Here is a 9,594-nt window from a genome sequence, read left to right on the forward strand (position 1 = left end):
AGGAAACGACAGATATTGGCGGGGATGTCAAGAAAGGGGAACCCTCCTACACTGTTGGTGGGAATGCAAGCTGGTGCAACCCCTCTGGAAAACAGTATGGAGGTTCCTCAAACAGTTGAAAATAGAGCTACCCTATGACCCAGCAATTGCACTACTGGTTATTTACCATACAGATACAAATGTAGGGATCTGAAGGGGTACGTGCACCCTAATGTTTATAGTAGCAATGTCCACAATAGCCAAAGTGTGGAAAGAGCCAAGATGTCCATCGACAGATGAATGGATAAAGAAGAGGTGGTATATATACACGATGGAATATTATGCAGCCATCAAAAGGAGTGAGATCTTGCCATTTGCAATGACGTGGATGGAACTGGAGGGTGTTAAGCTGAGTGAAATAAGTCAGAGAAAGACATGTGTCATATGACCTCACTGATATGAGGAATTCTTCATCTCAGGAAACAAACTGAGGGTTGCTGGAGTGGTGGGGGGTGGGAGGGATGGGGTGGCTGGGTGATAGATATTGGGGAGGGTATGTGCTATGGTGAGCACTGCGAATTGTACAAGACTGATGAGTCACGGATCTGTACCTCTGAAACAATGCAATATATGTTAAAAAAAAAAAAAGAAGAAGAAAATAGCAGGACGGGAAGAATGAAGTGGAGTAAGTCGGAGGGTGAGAGGAACCATTAGAGACGATGGACTCTGAAAAGGAAACTGAGGGTTCTAGAGGGGAGGGGGGTGGGGGGATGGGTTAGCCTGGTGATGGGTATTAAAGAGGGCACAATCTGCGTGGAGCCCTGGATGTTATGCACAAACAATGAATCATGGAACACTACATCAAAAACTAATGATGTAATGTATGGTTATTAACATAACAATAAAAAATTATTAAGAAAAAGAGTAAGAAAAAAGAGTTACTTACTTTCATGTACACCTTCTCTACTGGTCTTTCTTTATGTAGACCTGAGTTTCTGACCTATATCAATTTCCTTCTGTTGGAGGAGGTCACCAAGAGGACGTGAGTGCTGGTTGACCCTTGAGCCACCCTGGGCAATCAGAGGCTCCTCACCCTCTCCCTGTCCTTGGAATGTCTGCCCTGCTCACCATTCCACCACGGGAGCCATTTTCAAGGATGCAGCCTTGAGAGAGTAAGGTGCTGTTGAGATCAACTGGATGGTGTACTACTGAATGCAGGACCAGAAATTTGATCACACCCACGGCGGGGCGTGGAGATCCACTGGTCTTGTTGCTAGCCAAGACGAACCTCATAGGTAAGTGCCCTTGCTCATTAAACTTTCCACCGTCCAACCTGGAGTGCTTACTTATTTCTCAGGTCTCTCCTTCCACTGTGTGCAGGGGGGCAGTTTCCCATTTCCCCTGGGATGCTTCCAAGGTTTCCATCCAACACTTTCTCTGATTTTATTTATTTATTTGAGAGACAGAGAGAGTCTGAGCAGGGGGTAGGGAGAGGCAAAGGGAGAAGCAGACTCCCAATGAGCAGGAAGCCCACCTTGGGCTCAAACCCAGGACTCTGGGATCATGACCTGAGTGGAAGGCGGAGGCTTAACCCTCAACTGACTGAGCTACCCAGGTGCTTCTGAAAAGCTTCTCTTAATCTGTATCTTGTAAAGCAAGTATACTGGTGACAAATTCCCTCAATTTTTGTTTGTGAAAGTATTTATTCTTCACTTTTGAAGGCTAATGTCTCAGAATACAGAATTCCTGGTTGGTGTTTTTTTTTTTTTTTTTTTCTTTTTTCTCTCAACACTCTCTCTAAGTATTTCACCTCTTGCTTGCATGATTCCCAAAGAGAAACTGGATGCTGTTGTTACTTTTGGGCCCTGATACGTGAGGGTTTTTTTCCCCTCCAACTTCTCTCAAGGTTTTTTCCTTCATCTTTGATTTTCTGCAGTTTGAATGTGATATGACTAGATATAGTTTTTTCCTTCATTTATCCTGACTGTTCTCTGGATCTGTGGTTTGGTGTCTGACATTAATTTGGGGGGAATTCTCAGTCATATTGCTTCAAATATTTTTTCTGTTCCTTTCTTTCTTCTCCTCTTGATATCCCCATTACTTATATGTTATACGGTTTGTTTTTTTTTTAATTCTTGTTTCAATTGCATGGTAAATTTTTTTTTTAAGGATTTTCTTTATTTGACAGAGAGACGCAGCGAGAGAGGGAACACAAGCAGGGGGAGTGGGAGAGGGAGAAGCAGGCTTCCCGCTGAGCAGGGAGCCCGATGTGGGGCTCGATCCCAGGACCCTGGGACCATGACCTGAGCCGAAGGCAGATGCTTAACGACTGAGCCACCCAGGAGCCCTGAGAAATTTTTTTTAATTGAAGTATAGTTGACACACAGTGTTAACATTAGTTTCAGGTTGTATATTATACCTTTTGTGGTTATCCCACAGTTCTTGGATATTTTGTTCCACTTTTTTCAGTTTCATTTTTTGTTTTTCAGTTTCTATTGACGTATCTTCAAGCTTGGAGATTCTTTGCTCGGCCATGTCCAGTCTGCAAATGAGCCCATCAAAGGTACTCTTCATTTCTATGACAGTGTTTATGATTTCCAGCATTTTTTTGATTCTTTCTTAGAATTTCCATCTCTCTACTAACATTATCCTCCTGTTCTCGCATGTTGTCTGATTTTTCTTTTAGAGCCCTTAGCATAGGAATCATAGTTGTTTTAAAATTCACGTTCTGATAATTCCAACATCTCTGCCATATATGAGTGTGGTTTTGATGTTTGCTATCTCTTCAAACTACTTTTTGTTTTTTGGTATGCCTTATGGTTTTTTTTTTGTTGAAAGCTGGACATGATGTGTTGGGTAAAGGAACTGCAGCAAAGAGGTTTTTTCGTAATATGGTGGTAAGGCACGGGGTGGGGAAGCATTCTGCAGTCCTATGATTGGGTCTCAGTCTATTGGCAAGCCTGTACCCATTGGCTGTGAACTTCACAGATGACTCTCAGTCTCCCTCTTCCTGGCTTAGGTGGGACAGGATGATTGAAGTTGAGTATTTCCCTTCCCCAAGGTCAGTTAGGCTCTGACAAAACCCCAGTAAGTTAGGCTGTAGTGAAACAGTTTCTCTTGAGGGTAGGTCTTGTGAAGAACAGAATGCTCTGGCATATTTCAAAATGGCCACATTTCTCCCTCCCCTTACCAGAAGCATGAGGGGATGTCTCCTCCCATCTTCACTGTGAGAACGTGGTCCAACCCCTGGAGGTAAAACTCACAAAAGTGAGGGTTTCCCCCCATGACTGGGTCCCCCCTGGCGTTTTTATCTCATAGACTTTCCCATGCTGAACCTGCAGGAAATCATCAGTTACAGTTTAGGGTTTCTTACCTGGGTGCTTGTTTCCTTCCTTCCTTCCTTCCTTCCTTCCTTCCTTCCTTCCTTCCTTCCTTCCTTCCTTCCTTCTTTTCTTTTAAAGATTTTATTTATTTGAGAGAGAGAGAGTGTGTGTGTGTACAAGCAAGGGGAGGGGCAGAGAGAGAGAGAGGGGGAAAGGGAGAAGCAGACTCCCCACTGAGCACAGAGCCTGATGTGGGACTCAATCCCAAGACCCTGAGATAATGACCTGAGCTGATGTCAGACGCTTAACTGACTGAGCCACCCAGGTGCCCCTGGGTGCTGGTTTCTGCAGAGGTTTCTACTTGGGGGTGTCTGCTCCTATAAGTTGTGAGTCTCTGTATCTGCCTGCTGCCTGATGGTCTCTCCAGTTTTGGGAGCAGTGGTTTGCTCTGTGACCTCACTTCTCGTACAGATCTAAGAAGGGTTGTTGATTTTTTCAGTTTGCTTAGCTTTTCACTTGGTGTTAGGACAGAGTGGTGATTTCTGAGCTCCTTATATTTCATACTGAAAACTGAAAGTCTCAGAAATGTATTTTGTAAAATGTCTATAGATATCCCCATGAAATATGAACACTTTTAACTCTCTTGATGCATTTTCATATATAAGAGCATATATATAGTGTGTATGCATGTGACTTGTTCCTATACATTCCTATATATGTGTAACTGCTTGCACAAAATGTTGATTGAAGTTTGCACATCTTTGTATTTAGACTTTTAATTTACATTTGTATTTTTCTATATCACTAATCTTTTTTTAAAATTCACATATAGTGTATTATTAGTTTCAGAGGTAGTGTTTAGTGATTCACCAGTTGCATATAACACCCAGTGCTCATCACATCATGTGCCCTCCTTAATGCCCATCACCCAGTTACCCCATCCCCCCGCCCCCTCCCCTCCAGCAACCCTCAGTTTGTTTCCCATGATCAAGAGTCTCTTAATGGTTTGTCTCTCTTTCTGATTTTGTCTTGTTTTATTTTTTCCTCTCCTCCACATGATCCTCCATCTTGTTTCTTAAATTCCACATGTGAGTGAGATCATGTGATAATTGTCCTTCTCTGACTGACTTATTTCACTTAGCATAATACCCGCTAGTTCCATTCCTGTCATTGCAAATGGCAGGATTTCATTTTTTTTTGATGGCTGAATAATATTCCATTGTATATATACACCACATCTTCTTTGTCCGTTCATCTTATGATGGACATCTGGGTTCTTTCTATAGTTTGGCTATTGTATATCACTAAATAATCTTGTTAATAGGAGTTAAAGTTTAATTATCATGTAACTAAAAGATGAAGCATGGTAGAAAATGCACCCATGAATCAAGGAAAGTTGGCTAGAAAACAAAGGTCAATTATATGTGAATCTTGACATAAAATTATTTTAGCTCAGTTAAAAGATGCATATTAAGTACTCTGCACTGAGGATACAGATAAACAGAACATAGACTTTGGCTTGAGGAGTGTATATCTAACTAAGGAGAAGATGAACAGTCAATGAAAGTAAAACACGGTAAGTGCCATGGGGTACATGTGCACATACGATGTAAATATATGACAATGTTTGGGGTTGAGAGGAGAAGCACTTTACCCAGTTTGGGTGGCTTCTTTAAGCGGTAGCAAATGAGCTGAGTTTTTAACAATGAAAAGAATTCACCTGGATGAATAGTAGGCTGAGGAAACCAGGTAAGTGAATTTTTTAAATGAGTGAAATTTACCTCCTTCAAGTCACAAAACTTTTGTTTTACATTCCAACTATGTTTGATAAAAGTCCTATACAAGCTAACCTTTGTCCCATTCCTCGTAAAATAGGATTCTTTGACCATAGTCGTATTGGGAAGGTGTGGTTTCCATAATGATTGACATATGGTGGGCTCTGCTCTACTTAGAATTATACCCGTGAGTTTCTGTTCTCTTTTCAAGAAAAATACAAGACTTTGAGACCAAAATGAAAATAATAATTAAGGAGGAACTTGGTACCTCCTACTAACCAGTTCTTATTTTTTTATTTGCCCTCCAGTACCGTGCCTGGTTCCACACCTTCGCTGGTCTGGGGCTTCTCTTTCAGACACATAGCTGGCTTCCTGAGAAATACAGCTTTCAATTTTTTTTTTTTAGATTTTATTTATTTATTTGAGAGAGAGAATGAAAGAGAGAGAGCACAAGAAGGGGGAGGGTCAGAGGGAGAAGCAGACCCCCTGCTGAGCAGGAAGCCCGATGTGGGAGTCGATCCAGAGACTCCAGGATCATGATCTGAGCCGAAGGCAGTCGTTTAACCAATTGAGCCATCCAGGCGCCCTACAGCTTTCAGTTTTTTTAAATTAGGAGAGTATTTTTAAAAAATAAATATTGAACATAACTACAGTATTTAAAAAGTGAGCATTTCTGCTTGAAGCAAGGTGTGTGTGTGTGTGCGTGTGCATGTGTGCACATTTATGCATTGAAGCAGCCAGAGCACAAACCACTTTACATGCCCTTCCCCTGGAGGACCTGAATACAATTTACACACTACTGACTCAGAACAGAGAGCTATGAGAGATGAAGGGACTTGCAGGTGATTGAACTAAATGTATAAACCCCTCATTTTAGAAATGAACTCTAAGAGTTGTCAAGGTAATGGAATGATCTTGGGCTTTCACTCAAGAAAATGTAGTGAAATAATAACAGGAATGCAGTTTATTATGATTGGAGTACTTTCTGTGTATTCCACACTGTGAAAGCATTTTTTTTAAACTGAAGTTTTCATTTTATTTTTTTGTGAATAAAAGAGCAGCCATGGTTTTATCCAGTTTACTAAAGGTATCACCTTCAGAAGAAGTTACCTGCCCAATCTGCAAAACAAGAATAGTTATCTTCTGTTGAAAAGCTGGAAGCTTTTCAAACTTAGTTCTCTTCCATTTGTGTCATAATTTCCAAATAAATCAATGGCTCCAGCTAATGTGGGCCAGTCAAGTTCCCTACATGATCATCTCTTCCATGCAATCATCAAATAGCCACCTACAAGATTCTTTGGAACACTCTATAGTTTCAAAAAGCTGTTTAAAGTCTTGAAGGTATAGATCTGTTATTTTCATGTCTCCATGTTTCTCTATTTGCTTCAGTATAGCCATTGCATTAACTGGACTCAATAACTGTAAATGGTCCATTAGCTTGAAATTATGCTTCATAAAACACTGCTTTAACATGTGAAAAAATACATCACAGTTAACAGATGTTAAATTTTCTGTAGATAAATTCCGAAGAGGGGTCAGTTGAATTAAACACATGTTTTGTCCTACTTGTTTATTTATTTGTCCTAATGGTTTCTTATTCTTCAGCTTTCTGTCTCCCACTTTGGCCATATGGGCCAAATGAGGACCAAGGCTCCACATGCAGAAGTTTATCTTACAAGCTACTTGCCAGAGCACACAATGCTTGATATAAGCGTGGATTTTGGGGACTTGCCACCAGTTTCTTGTATTCCCTTTCAGTAATAAACATATTTAGTTCTACTTGTCCATAACTATATACAGACGTAGAAGAATATAGGTCATATAAAAGCTTCCAAAGTATCTTTTTCTCATTTTTTGCTGGGAAGAGTCCTACTTTTAATGGGGTATCTTCTGACCAAGGAACCGCTTCTATTCCCAAATGCTGAAAAAGCGTTTCTGAAATCATAACGGGAGGTTTCACTAATCCAAAATTTCTAGGATCCATTTTAAAGAAGTCACAGTAGACCACTTCTAGTTTTCCATTCACCTTTTTGCGCAGGGACTCCAAATGAGGAAGAAAAGTTCTGTTACTTTCAAGGGCTATCACTTTGGCCTTGCTTTCAAGTAATGCTTGAGTCAGGATTCCAGGACCTGGATTGCACTCCAGGATGAGCTGGTCAGGGTTTTTCCCTTCTTTCTTCAGGATCTGCACCAAGGTTGTGACCAGTTTCGGACTGGTTATGCAACTCTTGGGCTCTGAGCGGTACTTGGGCAACCACGAGGGCGAGTCTCTGAAACCCTGACTAGGCACCAGCTACGGGTGGAGGTCAGACAAGCCCGTGGCGGTACCCGGCGCGGACGCCCCTCCACCTCGCTGCTTCTGACCCCAACACGCAAAAGCGACCAGCGCCGGCAAAGGCTGAGAGCGCTAGCCACGGCAGGGAGCCCCGCCCCCGGGACGGTACCGACATCTTCAGCCTCCGTGAAAGCATTTTCTATTCATTAACTTAGAAAAGTTTTTAAAAGATTTATTTATTTATTTGAGAGAGAGAGAACACATGGAAGTGAGGGGAAGAGAGAGAGAGAATCCCCAAGCAGGCATCCTGCTGGGTATAGAGCGGATCCTGGGCTGGATCTCACGACCCTGAGATCACAACCTTAGCTGAAATCAGGAGTTGGACACTTAACTGACTGTGCCACCCAGACACCTCCATCTTAGAATTTTTTTTTTAATTGTGGTAAAATACATGTAACAAAATTGGCCATTTTAACTATTTTTAAGTGTACAGTTCAGTGCCGTTAAGTACATTTCTATTGTTGTGCAACCATCATCACCATCCATCTCCAGAACTCTCTTATCTCGCTAAACTGAAATTCTACTCATTAAGCAATAACCCCCATTCCCCTCCCCTAGCCCCTGGCAACTGCCATCCTATTTCTATCTCTACAAATTTAACTACTTTAGGTATCCCCTAGAAGTGGAATCATACAGCATTTGTCTTTTTGGGACTGGCTTATTTCACTTAATGTAATGTCCACAGGTTCATCCATGAGTCAGAATTTCCTTCTTTTCTTTTTTAAGATTTTATTTATTTATTAGAGAGAGAGAGAGCACACAGGCAGGGGGTGGTGGGGCAGAGGGAGAGGGAGAAGCAGACTCCCCGCTCAGCAGGGAGCCCAATGCAGGGCTCCATCCTAGGACCCTGGGATCATGACCTGGGCTGAAGGCAGATGCTTAACCGACTAAGCCACTGAGGTGCCCCAGAATTTCCTTCTTTTTTAAGGGTGAATGATATTCCATTGTATGAATATACTGTCTTTTGTCTATCCACTCATCTGTTGATGGACACTTGGGCTGCTTTCACCCCTTGGCTATTATAAACAATGCTGTTATAATCTTGGGTCTAAAAATCCATCTTCAAGTCCCTCCTTCCATTTCTTGTTGGGTATATGCTCATAAGTCAAATTGCTGGATCAGATCTTAATTCTATTTTTTATTTTTTGAGGAACAACCAGACTGTTTTCTATAGCAGCGCCATTTTACATTCCCACCAACAGTGTACAAGGGATCCGATTTCTCCACATTATTGTCAAAACTTGCTCTTTTCCTTCCTTCCTTCCTTCCTTCCTTCCTTCCTTCCTTCCTGTAATAGCCATCCTAATGGATGTGAGGTGGATATCTCATTGTGGTTTTGATTTGCATTTCTCTAGTGATGAGTGATGTTGAGCATCTTTTTATGTGCTTTCTGGCATTTGTATATTTTCTTTGGGGAAGTATCTATTCAAATTCTTTGTCCATTTTTATTTTTTAAAAGACTTTTATTTATTATTTTTTTGAGAAAGCGAGAAACAGTGTGAAGGGGGGAGGGGCAGAAGGAGAGAATCTCAAGCAGATTCCATGTTGAGCAAGGAACCACATGTGGGGCTCGATCTCATGACTCATGAGATCATGACCTGAGCCAAAACCAAAAATTAGAGGCTTAACCATTGAGCCACGAAGGGGCCCTAAGTTCTTTGTTCCTTTTTAAATTAGGTTGTTTGTTTTTTGTTGTTGAGTTGTAGGAGTTCTATATATATATTCTTGATATTAACCCCTTATAACATATGACTTGCAAATATTTTCTCCCGTTCTGTGGGTTGCCTTTTCACTCTGTTGATTGTTTCTTTTGATGCACCAAAGCTTGTAATGGAGTCCAATTTATCTAATTTTGCTTTTGTTGCCTGTCTTATTGGTGTCATATATAAGAAAACAATGCCAAATCCAATGTCAAGGAGATTTCCTCCTATGTTTTCTTCTAAGAGTTTTATATTTCAGCACTAATATTTAGGTCATTTGTCCATTTTGAATTAATTTTTTAATGTAGTGTAAGGGAAGAGTTGAACTTCATTCTTTTTCATGTGGATATCCAGTTTTCCCAATGTCTGTTGAAGCAATGTAACTTTCGTTAAGCCATAGAGCTAGATAGTAGCAGAGATGGGCCCGAACTTCAGTTCCCTGATTTCCTTCATTTTTAGGATTTCCCCTGATATTCTTTGTC

At 41.1% G+C, this 9,594-nt stretch overlaps 1 pseudogene; it reads right to left on the bottom strand.

Annotated features, from left to right (window-relative positions):
* Positions 1-6,253: 6,253 nt before the first annotated feature.
* On the bottom strand, positions 6,254-7,527 carry LOC114223236 (dimethyladenosine transferase 2, mitochondrial pseudogene; annotated as a pseudogene).
* Positions 7,528-9,594: the final 2,067 nt, after the last annotated feature.

This window comes from Eumetopias jubatus, unplaced genomic scaffold (assembly GCF_037043125.1).
Source record: "Eumetopias jubatus isolate StellerSeaLion01/CBP00866 unplaced genomic scaffold, mEumJub1_p1.0 scaffold_7, whole genome shotgun sequence".
NCBI lineage: Eukaryota > Metazoa > Chordata > Mammalia > Carnivora > Otariidae > Eumetopias > Eumetopias jubatus.